Source organism: Cherax quadricarinatus, chromosome 28 (genome assembly GCF_038502225.1).
Source record: "Cherax quadricarinatus isolate ZL_2023a chromosome 28, ASM3850222v1, whole genome shotgun sequence".
Lineage (NCBI taxonomy): Eukaryota > Metazoa > Arthropoda > Malacostraca > Decapoda > Parastacidae > Cherax > Cherax quadricarinatus.
The window spans coordinates 21,432,301-21,445,176 of record NC_091319.1 but is presented as its reverse complement, the minus strand read 5'-3'; positions in this window follow the sequence as shown (position 1 = coordinate 21,445,176).

Below are 12,876 nucleotides of genomic sequence, written 5' to 3'. Positions count from 1 at the left end.
CCAGGTGAAGCACATCAAGAAATTGGAGAAAGTGTTGAGTTTTGCAACAAGAATAGTCTCATAGCTAAGGGTTTATGTCCTATCAAAAGAGGTTAAGGCAACTCAACCTGATGACACTGGAGGACTAAAGGACTAGGAGGGATATGATAACAATGTACAAAATACTGAGAGGAATTGATAGGGTGGACAGGGACAGATTATTCAAGAGGCGGAAAACAGGAACACGAGAGTACACCTCGAAGTTGAAAACCCAGATGAGTCTCAGGGACGTCAGGAAGTATTTCTTCAGCCTTACAGTAGTCAGGAAGTTGAACGACCCGGAGAATGAAGTGGTAGAGGCAGGATACATACATAGCTTTCAGAAGAGGTACGATAAGGCGTTAGAAGCCACAAAAGAAGTGAACCTAGTAGAGACCAGCGAAGAGGCGGAGCCAGGAGCTGAGACTCAACTAATGCAAGCACATATAATTGAGTACATGTAAGTGAAGACCCAGACTTCCGTACCCTTCACGTGCTGTGTTGCACCTCACAGCCAGACTTCCGTACCCTTCACGTGCTGTGTTGCACCTCACTGCCAGACTTCCGTACCCTTCACGTGCTGTGTTGCACCTCACAGCCAGACTTCCGTACCCTTCACGTGCTGTGTTGCACCTCACAGCCAGACTTCCGTACCCTTCACGTGCTGTGTTGCACCTCACAGCCAGACTTCCGTACCCTTCACGTGCTGTGTTGCACCTCACAACCAGACTTCCGTACCCTTCACGTGCTGTGTTGCACCTCACAAAAACAAACATTTGTTTATCTAGTCTTTGTACCTATATTTTTGTTCTGGTTATTATTTTAGTAAATTGTTGAGATTTTGTTTGCAGCGCGGCGAGCAAGAGCGATAGTAGAAAATTAATTAGGAGAAAAGTGAGTTATAAGAGAGTGAACGTCTCTCACTGACGACTAATTGTTGGCGACATTTGGCAGGAAAAGTTCAGTTGAGGGAAATAAGTGAAACTCACGAGGCGCACATGTACACTTTCTCACCCCTAGAGGCGCACATGTACACTTTCTCACCCCCAGCGCTGAAGTGGATGTAAGGTCGTTACTCCTGCACCACAACACTGATGAACCACCTCTTCTACGGTGCTCGCTGACCGAGCATAGAGGCGCTGAAAAACATGTGACCATCATCACGCAGAAAGTGCAACTCACGGAAACACTGTGGAACACTCCGCGTTCTCACCCCCTACACTATAATCTCCGGCATTATTACTTACCTGAATTTTGGGTCCTATCATACCCACTCTTGAAACTGTGTATGAGTTTCCCCTCTACCACTTCTTCGTCTAGCTTATTACACTTATTTACTAAGACTGAATAAATGTTTTCTGACCATGTGGCTCATTTGCATAGGCCTATGGCACCGAACCTTTCCCGGAACGGCAGACACAATTTTGCCCAAATTTTACGATAGGCCAAACAACAGCCGAGATTCCTAAATTAATTAACCTACATATTTTACAAACACACACAAAAAAAGAAATAAAACACTGAACGCTTACACAAATCAAAGTATACATACACAGAGAGGAGTGTATATCCCAGTATACATACAATGAGAGTATATATTAATTCTTAGTATATTATGTATTAAATTATTCTAAACTGGTGAAGAAGAGATTATCAGCCTTAATGATCCTTGTAGTAGAGTCGATGTGCCTTAAACTCGATTAACTACTCAATAAGCAGAGTAAAAACAAGGAGACGTGTATATTTTTGTGTATAAAACACAGAGGTTACTTTAATCTTTATTACAGAGATTTAATTGTTGCGTGGAGGTGAGCAGGTGCCAACTAGTGTGGCTGACACTCGTGTAAGTGAGCAGGTGCCAACTAGTGTGGCTGACACTCGTGTAGGTGAGCAGGTGCCAACTAGTGTGGCTGACACTCGTGGAGGTGAGCAGGTGCCAACTAGTGTGGCTGACACTCGTGTAAGTGAGCAGGTGCCAACTAGTGTGGCTGACACTCGTGTAGGTGAGCAGGTGCCAACTAGTGTGGCTGACACTCGTGTAGGTGAGCAGGTGCCAACTAGTGTGGCTGACACTCGTGTAGGTGAGCAGGTGCCAACTAGTGTGGCTGACACTCGTGTAGGTGAGCAGGTACCAACCAGTGTGGCTGACACTCGTGTACGTGAGCAGGTACCAACCAGTGTGGCTGACACTCGTGTACGTGAGCAGGTACCAACCAGTGTGGCTGACACTCGTGTAGGTGAGCAGGTGCCAACTAGTGTGGCTGACACTCGTGTAGGTGAGCAGGTGCCAACTAGTGTGGCTGACACTCGTGTAGGTGAGCAGGTGCCAACTAGTGTGGCTGACACTCGTGTAGGTGAGCAGGTGCCAACTAGTGTGGCTGACACTCGTGGAGGTGAGCAGGTGCCAACTAGTGTGGCTGACACTCGTGTAGGTGAGCAGGTGCCAACTAGTGTGGCTGACACTCGTGTAGGTGAGCAGGTGCCAACTAGTGTGGCTGACACTCGTGTAGGTGAGCAGGTGCCAACTAGTGTGGCTGACACTCGTGGAGGAGAGCAGGTGCCAACTAGTGTGGCTGACACTCGTGTAGGTGAGCAGGTGCCAACTAGTGTGGCTGACACTCGTGTAAGTGAGCAGGTGCAAACTAGTGTGGCTGACACTCGTGTAGGTGAGCAGGTGCCAACTAGTGTGGCTGACACTCGTGTAAGTGAGCAGGTGCCAACTAGTGTGGCTGACACTCGTGTAGGTGAGCAGGTGCCAACTAGTGTGGCTGACACTCGTGTAGGTGAGCAGGTGCCAACTAGTGTGGCTGACACTCGTGTAGGTGAGCAGGTGCCAACTAGTGTGGCTGACACTCGTGTAGGTGAGCAGGTGCCAACTAGTGTGGCTAACACTCGTGTAGGTGAGCAGGTGCCAACTAGTGTGGCTGACACTCGTGTAGGTGAGCAGGTGCCAACCAGTGTGGCTGACACTCGTGTAGGTGAGCAGGTGCCAACTAGTGTGGCTGACACTCGTGTAGGTGAGCAGGTGCCAACCAGTGTGGCTGACACTCGTGTAGGTGAGCAGGTGCCAACCAGTGTGGCTGACACTCGTGTAGGTGAGCAGGTGCCAACCAGTGTGGCTGACACTCGTGTAGGTGAGCAGGTGCCAACCAGTGTGGCTGACACTCGTGTAGGTGAGCAGGTGCCAACCAGTGTGGCTGACACTCGTGTAGGTGAGCAGGTGCCAACCAGTGTGGCTGGCACTCGTGTAGGTGAGCAGGTGCCAACCAGTGTGGCTGGCACTCGTGTAGGTGAGCAGGTGCCAACCAGTGTGGCTGACACTCGTGTAGGTGAGCAGGTGCCAACCAGTGTGGCTGGCACTCGTGTAGGTGAGCAGGTACCAACCAGTGTGGCTGACACTCGTGTAGGTGAGCAGGTGCCAACCAGTGTGGCTGACACTCGTGTAGGTGAGCAGGTGCCAACCAGTGTGGCTGGCACTCGTGTAGGTGAGCAGGTGCCAACCAATGTGGCTGGCACTCGTGTAGGTGAGCAGGTGCCAACCAGTGTGGCTGGCACTCGTGTAGGTGAGCAGGTGCCAACCAATGTGGCTGGCACTCGTGTAGGTGAGCAGGTGCCAACCAGTGTGGCCGACACTTGTGTAGGTGAGCAGGTGCCAACCAGTGTGGCTGACACTCGTGTAGGTGAGCAGGTGCCAACCAGTGTGGCTGACACTCGTGTAGGTGAGCAGGTGCCAACCAGTGTGGCTGGCACTCGTGTAGGTGAGCAGGTGCCAACCAGTGTGGCTGACACTCGTGTAGGTGAGCAGGTGCCAACCAGTGTGGCTGGCACTCGTGTAGGTGAGCAGGTGCCAACCAGTGTGGCTGACACTCGTGTAGGTGAGCAGGTGCCAACTAGTGTGGCTGACACTCGTGTAGGTGAGCAGGTGCCAACCAGTGTGGCTGGCACTCGTGTCGTAGACAGACATCAAACCCAATTAACCAATAATTGGTAAGACCTAATATTACACTAGTACTGCTGTGCAGTGATAGTATCGTGACAGTGACAATGACAGTGTCAGTGTCAGTGACAGTCTCAGTAGCAGTGGTAATGACAGTGTCACTGACAGTGTCAATGTTAGTGACAGAGTCGGTGTCATTGACAGTGGCAGTGTCAGTGCCACTGAGTGTCAGTGTCAGTGACATTGTTTTTGTCAGTTACACTGACAGTGTCAGTGACACTATCAGTGACAGTGTCACATCAAAGTAACCGAGTGTATTAAAAAATGGGGAGGGGAGGAGGGAGGAGGGAGGAGGGAGGTGGAGGAGGGAGGGGGGGAAGGGAGGGGGGAGGGGGAAGGGAGAAGGGGGGTTGAAAGCTTGGCCAAACTGGTGAAAATTACAACACTTAAAAAAGCGAGTTTTCAATATTTCTTGTTATTTTTTCCCTCGTTTTAATTCGATTTAAAATTTGATCAGTCCTATAATTTAAAAAAAATTGATTTTGTGTTATATAAACCTTCCAATTCGCTAAAATATATAAAACTGGCAAACTGGTAAATACAAACTCCATGTTCAGTAAAACGAAAATCTTTCCAATTAATATACGTCAACGCTTAAGAGTTTCAAGCCGAGCAAAAGAAGCATTCTCTAGTTATTAAACGAAAATCATAAAATATAATTGATAATTTAAAATTTACACAGCTCAGAGTGAATGTCCAGCTTTCTTTAAATAACACCCATCAACACTGGAAGTTTCAAGCCTACCAGAAGCAGCATTCTCCAGTAATATCTTTGAATACAACAATTTCATTCTTAAACAACTTCAATAAAATTTCAAAATTGCAGCTAAAATGTGTAAACGTAGAGGTTGTCGTTCCTCATATTGTATATACCAGCTGTCGTTCCTCATATTGTATATACCAGTTGTCGTTCCTCATATTGTATATACCAGTTGTCGTTCCTCATATTGTATATACCAGTTGTCGTTCCTCATATTGTATATACCAGTTGTCGTTCCTCTTATTGTATATACCAGTTGTCGTTCCTCATATTGTATATACCAGCTGTCGTTCCTCATATTGTATATACCAGTTGTCGTTCCTCATATTGTATATACCAGTTGTCGTTCCTCATATTGTATATACCAGTTGTCGTTCCTCATATTGTATATACCAGTTGTCGTTCCTCATATTGTATATACCAGTTGTCGTTCCTCATATTGTATATACCAGTTGTCGTTCCTCTTATTGTATATACCAGTTGTCGTCCCTCTTATTGTATATACCAGTTGTCGTTCCTCTTATTGTATATACCAGTTGTCGTCCCTCTTATTGTATATACCAGTTGTCGTCCTTCTTATTGTATATACCAGTTGTCGTCCCTCTTATTGTATATACCAGTTGTCGTCCCTCTTATTGTATATACCAGTTGTCGTTCCTCTTATTGTATATACCAGTTGTCGTTCCTCTTATTGTATATACCAGTTGTCGTTCCTCTTATTGTATATACCAGTTGTCGTTCCTCTTATTGTATATACCAGTTGTCGTTCCTCTTATTGTATATACCAGTTGTCGTCCCTCTTATTGTATATACCAGTTGTCGTCCCTCTTATTGTATATACCAGTTGTCGTCCCTCTTATTGTATATACCAGTTGTCGTCCCTCTTATTGTATATACCAGTTGTCGTCCCTCTTATTGTATAAACCAGTTGTCGTCCCTCTTATTGTATAAACCAATTGTCGTCCCTCTTATTGTATATACCAGTTGTCGTCCCTCTTATTGTATATACCAGTTGTCGTCCCTCTTATTGTATATACCAGTTGTCGTTCCTCTTATTGTATATAACAGTCGTCGTTCCTCTTATTGTATATACCAGTTGTCGTTCCTCTTATTGTATATACCAGTTGTCGTTCCTCTTATTGTATATACCAGTTGTCGTTCCTCTTATTGTATATACCAGTTGTCGTCCCTCTTATTGTATATACCAGTTGTCGTCCCTCTTATTGTATACACCAGTTGTCGTCCCTCTTATTGTATATACCAGTTGTCGTCCCTCATATTGTATATACCAGTTGTCGTCCCTCATATTGTATATACCAGTTGTCGTTCCTCTTATTGTATATACCAGTTGTCGTTCCTCTTATTGTATATACCAGTTGTCGTTCCACTTATTGTATATACCAGTTGTCGTCCCTCTTATTGTATATACCAGTTGTCGTCCCTCTTATTGTATATACCAGTTTTCGTCCCTCTTATTGTATATACCAGTTGTCGTTCCTCTTATTGTATATACCAGTTGTCGTCCCTCATATTGTATATACCAGTTGTCGTCCCTCTTATTGTATATACCAGTTGTCGTTCCTCTTATTGTATATACCAGTTGTCGTTCCTCTTATTGTATATACCAGTTGTCGTCCCTCTTATTGTATATACCAGTTGTCGTCCCTCTTATTGTATATACCAGTTGTCGTCCCTCTTATTGTATATACCAGTTGTCGTTCCTCTTATTGTATATACCAGTTGTCGTCCCTCATATTGTATATACCAGTTGTCGTCCCTCTTATTGTATATACCAGTTGTCGTTCCTCTTATTGTATATACCAGTTGTCGTCCCTCTTATTGTATATACCAGTTGTCGTCCCTCTTATTTTATATACCAGTTGTCGTTCCTCTTATTGTATATACCAGTTGTCGTCCCTCTTATTGAATATACCAGTTGTCGTCCCTCTTATTGTATATACCAGTTGTCGTTCCTCTTATTGTATATACCAGTTGTCGTCCCTCTTATTGTATATACCAGTTGTCGTCCCTCATATTGTATATACCAGTTGTCGTCCCTCTTATTGCATATACCAGTTGTCGTTCCTCTTATTGTATATACCAGTTGTCGTCCCTCTTATTGTATATACCAGTTGTCGTCCCTCTTATTGTATATACCAGTTGTCGTCCCTCTTATTGTATATACCAGTTGTCGTCCCTCATATTGTATATACCAGTTGTCGTCCCTCTTATTGTATATACCAGTTGTCGTTCCTCTTATTGTATATACCAGTTGTCGTCCCTCTTATTGTATATACCAGTTTTCGTCCCTCATATTGTAAATACCAGTTGTCGTCCCTCTTATTGTATATACCAGTTGTCGTCCCTCTTATTGTATATACCAGTTGTCGTCCCTCTTATTGTATATACCAGTTGTCGTCCCTCTTATTGTATATACCAGTTGTCGTCCCTCTTATTGTATATACCAGTTGTCGTTCCTCTTATTGTATATACCAGTTGTCGTCCCTCTTATTGTATATACCAGTTGTCGTCCCTCTTATTGTATATACCAGTTGTCGTCCCTCTTATTGTATATACCAGTTGTCGTCCCTATTATTGTATAAACCAGTTGTCGTCCCTCTTATTGTATATATCAGTTGTCGTCCCTCTTATTGTATATACCAGTTGTCGTCCCTCTTATTGTAAATACCAGTTGTCGTCCCTCTTATTGTACATACCAGTTGTCGTCCCTCTTATTGTATATACCAGTTGTCATCCCTCTTATTGTATATACCAGTTGTCGTCCCTCTTATTGTATATACCAGTTGTCGTCCCTCTTATTGTATATACCAGTTGTCGTCCCTCTCATTGTATATACCAGTTGTCGTCCCTCTTATTGTGCATACCAGTTGTCGTCCCTCTTATTGTGCATACCAGTTGTCGTCCCTCTTATTGTATATACCAGTTGTCGTCCCTCTTATTGTATATACCAGTTGTCGTCCCTCTCATTGTATATACCAGTTGTCGTCCCTCTTATTGTGCATACCAGTTGTCGTCCCTCTTATTGTGCATACCAGTTGTCGTCCCTCTTATTGTATATACCAGTTGTCGTCCCTCTTATTGTATATACCAGTTGTCGTCCCTCTTATTGTATATACCAGTTGTCGTCCCTCTTATTGTATATACCAGTTGTCGTCCCTCTTATTGTATATACCAGTTGTCGTCCCTCTTATTGTATATACCAGTTGTCGTCCCTCATATTGTATATACCAGTTGTCGTCCCTCTTATTGTATATACCAGTTGTCGTCCCTCTTATTGTATATACCAGTTGTCGTCCCTCTTATTGTATATACCAGTTGTCGTCCCTCTTATTGTATATACCAGTTGTCGTCCCTCTTATTGTAAATACCAGTTGTCGTCCCTCTTATTGTGCATACCAGTTGTCGTCCCTCTTATTGTATATACCAGTTGTCGTCCCTCTTATTGTATATACCAGTTGTCGTCACTCTTATTGTATATACCAGTTGTCGTCCCTCATATTGTATATACCAGTTGTCGTCCCTCTTATTGTACATACCAGTTGTCGTCCCTCTTATTGTATATACCAGTTGTCGTCCCTCTTATTGTATATACCAGTTGTCGTTCCTCTTATTGTATATACCAGTTGTCGTCCCTCTTATTGTATATACCAGTTGTCGTCCCTCTTATTGAATATGCCAGTTGTCGTCCCTCTTATTGTATATACCAGTTGTCGTCCCTCTTATTGTATATACCAGTTGTCGTTCCTCTTATTGTATATACCAGTTGTCGTTCCTCTTATTGTATATACCAGTTGTCGTCCCTCTTATTGTATATACCAGTTGTCGTCCCTCATATTGTATATACCAGTTGTCGTCCCTCTTATTGTATATACCAGTTGTCGTCCCTCTTATTGTATATACCAGTCGTCGTCCCTCTTATTGTATATACCAGTTGTCGTCCCTCTTATTGTATATACCAGTTGTCGTCCCTCTTATTGTATATACCAGTTGTCGTCCCTCTTATTGTATATGCCAGTTGTCGTCCCTCTTATTGTATATACCAGTTGTCGTCCCTCTTATTGTATATACCAGTTGTCGTCCCTCTTATTGTATATACCAGTTGTCTTCCCTCTTATTGTATATACCAGTTGTCGTCCCTCTTTATTGTATATACCAGTTGACGTCCCTTTTATTGTATATACCAGTTGTCGTCCCTCTTATTGTATATACCAGTTGTCGTCCCTCTTATCGTATATACCAGTTGTCGTCCCTCTTATTGTATATACCAGTTGTCGTCCCTCTTATTGTATATACCAGTTCTCGTCCCTTTTATTGTATATACCAGTTGTCGTCCCTATTATTGTATATACCAGTTGTCGTCCCTCTTATTGTATATACCAGTTGTCGTCCCTCTTATTGTATATACGAGTTGTCGTCCCTCTTATTGTATATACCAGTTGTCGTCCCTCTTATTGTATATACCAGTTGTCGTCCCTCTTATTGTATGTACCAGTTGTCGTCCCTCTTATTGTATATACCAGTTGTCGTCCCTCTTATTGTATATACCAGTTGTTCCTCTTATTGTATATACCAGTTGTCGTCCCTCTTATTGTATATATCAGTTGTCGTCCCTCTTATTGTATATACCAGTTGTCGTCCCTCTTATTGTATATACCAGTTGTCGTTCCTCTTATTGTATACACCAGTTGTCATTCCTCTTATTGTATATACCAGTTGTCGTCCCTCTTATTGTATATACCAGTTGTCGTCCCTGTTATTGTATATACCAGTTGTCGTCCCTCTTATTGTATATACCAGTTGTCGTCCCTCTTATTGTATATACCAGTTGTCGTTCCTCTTATTGTATATACCAGTTGTCGTCCCTCTTATTGTATATACCAGTTGTCGTCCCTCTTATTGTATATACCAGTTGTCGTCCCTCTTATTGTATATACCAGTTGTCGTCCCTATTATTGTATATACCAGTTGTCGTCCCTTTTATTGTATATATCAGTTGTCGTCCCTCTTATTGTATATACCAGTTGTCGTCCCTCTTATTATAAATACCAGTTGTCGTCCCTCTTATTGTACATACCAGTTGTCGTCCCTCTTATTGTATATACCAGTTGTCGTCCCTCTTATTGTATATACCAGTTGTCGTCCCTCTTATTGTATATACCAGTTGTCGTCCGTCTTATTGTATATACCAGTTGTCGTCCCTCTTATTGTATATACCAGTTGTCGTCCGTCTTATTGTAAATACCAGTTGTCGTCCCTCTTATTGTGCATACCAGTTGTCCTTCCTCTTATTGTATATACCAGTTGTCGTCCCTCTTATTGTATATACCAGTTGTCGTCCCTCTTATTGTATATACCAGTTGTCGTTCCTCTTATTGTATATACCAGTTGTCGTCCCTCTTATTGTATATACCAGTTGTCGTCCCTCTTATTGTATATACCAGTTGTCGTCCCTCATATTGTATATACCAGTTGTCGTCCCTCTTATTGTATATACCAGTTGTTGTCCCTCTTATTGTATATACCAGTTGTCGTCCCTCTTATTGTATATACCAGTTGTCGTCCCTCTTATTGTATATACCAGTTGTCGTCCCTCTTATTGTATATACCAGTTGTCGTCCCTCTTATTGCATATACCAGTTGTCGTCCCTCTTATTGTATATACCAGTTGTCGTCCCTCTTATTGTATATACTAGTTGTCGTCCCTCTTATTGTATATACCAGTTGTCGTCACTCTTATTGTATATACCAGTTGTCGTCCCTCATATTGTATATACCAGTTGTCGTCCCTCTTATTGTATATACCAGTTGTCGTCCCTCTTATTGTATATACCAGTTGTCGTCCCTCTTATTGTATATACCAGTTGTCGTTCCTCTTATTGTATATACCAGTTGTCGTCTCTCTTATTGTATATACCAGTTGTCGTCCCTCTTATTGTATATGCCAGTTGTCGTCCCTCTTATTGTATATACCAGTTGTCGTCCCTCTTATTGTATATACCAGTTGTCGTCCCTCTTATTGTATATACCAGTTGTCGTCCCTCTTATTGTATATACCAGTTGTCGTCCCTCTTATTGTATATACCAGTTGTCGTCCCTCTTATTGTATATACCAGTTGTCGTTCCTCTTATTGTATATACCAGTTGTCGTCCCTCTTATTGTATATACCAGTTGTCGTCCCTCTTATTGTATATACCAGTTGTCGTCCCTCATATTGTATATACCAGTTGTCGTCCCTCTTATTGTATATACCAGTTGTCGTCCCTCTTATTGTATATACCAGTCGTCGTCCCTCTTATTGTATATACCAGTTGTCGTCCCTCTTATTGTATATACCAGTTGTTGTCCCTCTTATTGTATATACCAGTTGTCGTCCCTCTTATTGTATATGCCAGTTGTCGTCCCTCTTATTGTATATACCAGTTGTCGTCCCTCTTATTGTATATACCAGTTGTCGTCCCTCTTATTGTATATACCAGTTGTCGTCCCTCTTATTGTATATACCAGTTGTCGTCCCTCTTATTGTATATACCAGTTGTCGTCCCTTTTATTGTATATACCAGTTGTCGTCCCTCTTATTGTATATACCAGTTGTCGTCCCTCTTATTGTATATACCAGTTGTCGTCCCTCTTATTGTATATACCAGTTGTCGTCCCTCTTATTGTATATACCAGTTGTCGTCCCTTTTATTGTATATACCAGTTGTCGTCCCTCTTATTGTATATACCAGTTGTCGTCCCTCTTATTGTATATACCAGTTGTCGTCCCTCTTATTGTATATACCAGTTGTCATCCCTCTTATTGTATATACCAGTTGTCGTCCCTCTTATTGTATATACCAGTTGTCGTCCCTCTTATTGTATATACCAGTTGTCGTCCCTCTTATTGTATATACCAGTTGTCGTCCCTCTTATTATAAATACCAGTTGTCGTCCCTCTTATTGTACATACCAGTTGTCGTCCCTCTTATTGTATATACCAGTTGTCGTCCCTCTTATTGTATATACCAGTTGTCGTCCCTCTTATTGTATATACCAGTTGTCGTCCCTGTTATTGTATATACCAGTTGTCGTCCCTCTTATTGTATATACCAGTTGTCGTCCCTCTTATTGTATATACCAGTTGTCGTTCCTCTTATTGTATATACCAGTTGTCGTCCCTCTTATTGTATATACCAGTTGTCGTCCCTCTTATTGTATATACCAGTTGTCGTCCCTCTTATTGTATATACCAGTTGTCGTCCCTATTATTGTATATACCAGTTGTCGTCCCTCTTATTGTATATATCAGTTGTCGTCCCTCTTATTGTATATACCAGTTGTCGTCCCTCTTATTATAAATACCAGTTGTCGTCCCTCTTATTGTACATACCAGTTGTCGTCCCTCTTATTGTATATACCAGTTGTCGTCCCTCTTATTGTATATACCAGTTGTAGTCCCTCATATTGTATATACCAGTTGTCGTCCCTCTTATTGTATATACCAGTTGTCGTCCCTCTTATTGTATATACCAGTTGTAGTCCGTCTTATTGTAAATACCAGTTGTCGTCCCTCTTATTGTGCATACCAGTTGTCCTCCCTCTTATTGTATATACCAGTTGTCGTCCCTCTTATTGTATATACCAGTTGTCGTCCCTCTTATTGTATATACCAGTTGTCGTCCCTCTTATTGTATATACCAGTTGTCGTCCCTCTTATTGTATATACCAGTTGTCGTCCCTCTTATTGTATATACCAGTTGTCGTCCCTCATATTGTATATACCAGTTGTCGTCCCTCTTATTGTATATACCAGTTGTCGTCCCTCTTATTGTATATACCAGTTGTCGTCCCTCTTATTGTATATACCAGTTGTCGTCCCTCTTATTGTATATACCAGTTGTAGTCCCTCTTATTGTATATACCAGTTGTCGTCCCTCTTATTGTATATACCAGTTGTCGTCCCTCTTATTGTATATACTAGTTGTCGTCCCTCTTATTGTATATACCAGTTGTCGTCACTCTTATTGTATATACCAGTTGTCGTCCCTCATATTGTATATACCAGTTGTCGTCCCTCTTATTGTATATACCAGTTGTCGT